Genomic DNA, 2980 nt, shown 5'->3' on the forward strand with positions numbered 1-2980 from the left:
TTTTTTTAGGTCTTATTTATGTGATCATTCTTTCTGGCTTTTTAAAATTCTCTCTGTTTATATTTTCTGAGTCTTCATCAGAGCCAGACATTGGGAACTTATCAAGTCTGTATTGGCTCTTGACTACACCAAAGCTCTAAGCAAAATTTTAGGTGGAAAAAGAATTTGGCACTCTTGGGTCCTCATTTCTGGAACCTTTCTTTTCTTGTCATGATATTTCCCCCTCTTGATTTCCCTTTCTTTCTCTCCTCCACCAGTCACCATTCTGAACCCAAATACCCCCCGCAAGGCCCTGTGATACCCAGCTTTCCTCTCCTTGATGGGCCCTCTGGTGCCTGGGTGCCCTACTCTGGCCTGACTTCATGGCAGAAGTTAGGAGCTGCTACCATTAGAGACTTCTTTATATCTCAGTCCATCCTAAAGGAAATCAACCCTGAATATTCATTGGAAGGACTGATGCTGAAGGGGAAGCTCCAATACTTTGGCCACCTGACGTAAAGAACTGACTCATTAGAAAAGATCCTGATGCTGGGAAAGATTGAGGGCAGGAGAAGGGGACGACAGAGGATAAGATGGTTGGATGGCACCACTGACTCAACAGACATAAGTTTGAGCAAACTCAGGGAGATGGTGAAGGATAGGGAAGCCTGGCGTGCTGCAGTTGAAGGGGTTATAAAGAATCGGACACGACTGAGCGACTGAGCAGTAACAACAAGGCCCATGATGCCTGCTTTGCGCCCCTGTGTGGAGGGACATGCCCTCATCAGGGACTCTCCTTTCTCTCCTGGGTGACCTGCACCTCGGCAGTGGCCTCCTGGAAACTGTAGACCAAGGGTCATGGAGAGAGCTTGTCAAAGAGAATGACATGCTTCCCTCAGCCCTGAGGTTTTGATTCCTTAGGTTCTGGATCAGGGCCTGGAGCCTTTTTATTGAAAATGCATCCCAGGTCATTCTTATGCATTCAGAAATCAAATATGTATTTCAGATGGCAGCTTGTACTCCCAGGAGAGCTCAAGCAGGATGGGGTTTAGCTAGGCAGGCAGAGAAGGTGAAATACCACCTTCTATTCACCAGGTGAATACCACCACTCTGGTGGTATTTGCTTAAATAGATAAAGCTTTCAGGAGGCCCAGGACCTGGGGCAAACAATCCTCTTCCAGGAATAACTTGTTGTGGGGCCTGAAGGCCCCCATTCCCCTTTTGCTTTGTTTACCTGAAGGGAGCTCTAGAGGATGTTAGAGATAAGGGACAGTGGAAACTAGCCCAGGTGCAGCCTGCTGATAGCCAATCAAGAGGCCTCTACACGGAAAACTCCTCTCTGAGTCACTGAACACATCTTTTTGAAACATTGTTTTGAAAAATGTTTTTTTTTAGGGGAAAAAATGTTTCCAAGCTGACAGTAACGTACCCACCTATTTGTGTAGTTCAGCCCTTCTCAAACTTTTTGGTCTCAGAAAATCTATGCTCAGTGACCTGAAAATGATCAGTGACCTCAAAGAGCTTTATACAGTGTAGGTGGTAGCTACCAATATTTCCTGTATTAAAAATTAAAATGGAGAAAATTTGTCAATATTTGTTAATTCATTTAAAGCAATAATAAACCACTTCATCAGTATAAGTAATATATTTTATGGAAAACAACTGTATTTTCCCAAACAAAAACAACAAGTGAGAAGAATAGCAATGTTTTACGTTTTCACAAATCTCTTTCATGTCTGGCCTAAGAGCTGGATTCTCATATCTGCTTCTGCATTCAGTCAAATGAGATGACTGGGATATCGCAGGTCACATAGCCTTTGGGAAATATCACCACACACACATGGGACAATGAAATTTACAAAAGTAAATAACATCTTGAGGGACTCCTGAAAGGTTGCAAGAATGCTTGGCACACCCTTTGAGAACCACTGCATCGTCGGTCCTTCTCTTTCCATCTTGATTCTTGGTTCTCATATGGATAGGTTTTATGTAGAGACACACTGGAATTTGGCCACCTGATGCAAAGTCCTGACTCCTTGGAAAAGAACCAGATGCTGGGAAAGTTTGAAGGCAAAAAAAGGTGGGCAGCAGAGGATGAGATGGTGATATAGCATCACTGACTCACCGGAATTGAATCTGAGCAAACTCCGGGAGACAGTGAAGGACAGAGGACCCTGGCATGCTGCAGTCCATGGGATCGCAAAGGGTCTGACATGACTTAGTGACTGAACAACAACAATGCTGGATATTATTCTTTGTGAACAAAATGTACCAACAGTGGTTCTCAATACCACTTTGGAGAATATTTTGAAGGAAACGTGTTGTTGAAGCTGCATGTGAATAGTCTTCTTTTGCAAAAGTTCATGCATTAAATGATCTTCATCAATTGAATTTAGTCTCTTATTTATTCTTTCAAGGCAACATTTTATTTCAGAAAGCCTGCGCCTTATGGGAATAAGAGAAGGAATCTAGGAATTGGTATGGGTGGTGGTAGCAGAATGGGTGACACATTGACTACCTGGGGACATGATTCGATTTGGGAAATGAGCAGTTTTGATGAGTCATTGGGGCTGGTGTGTCGTCGTGGAAGAGCAGCTGGATTTAGCTTGTCAGGTAAATGTCAGATATTGATGAATGTCCCTTATGGAGTGTGCACTGAAGACGAAGTATATAAAGGTAAAGGAAGCCTGTCACTGACCTTGTGAGTATTACAAAGACTGTGTGAGAACACATACACACACGTGTGTGTGTGTGTGTGTTGAAGGGTGGTGATGCCGCGGTACACAGTACTATGAGATGTACACAGATAAGACCTTCCAAAGTGGGACGTACAAGCTACATCTCTGTGTAGCCTCCCATTCAGTTACGTCTGTCGCACTGTAGCCCATAAATGTCCAGAAAGGATCAAACAACCTAAATTCCAGGTTCCCCCACTGAAAGTGGGGGTACATATTAATCAGATGATACCATCCTAAAGCAACAGAAAGGGAGCCCAGCGATC

This window comes from Giraffa tippelskirchi, chromosome 8 (genome assembly GCF_054371585.1).
Source record: "Giraffa tippelskirchi isolate mGirTip1 chromosome 8, T2T-mGirTip1v1.2.pri, whole genome shotgun sequence".
Taxonomy (NCBI): domain Eukaryota; kingdom Metazoa; phylum Chordata; class Mammalia; order Artiodactyla; family Giraffidae; genus Giraffa; species Giraffa tippelskirchi.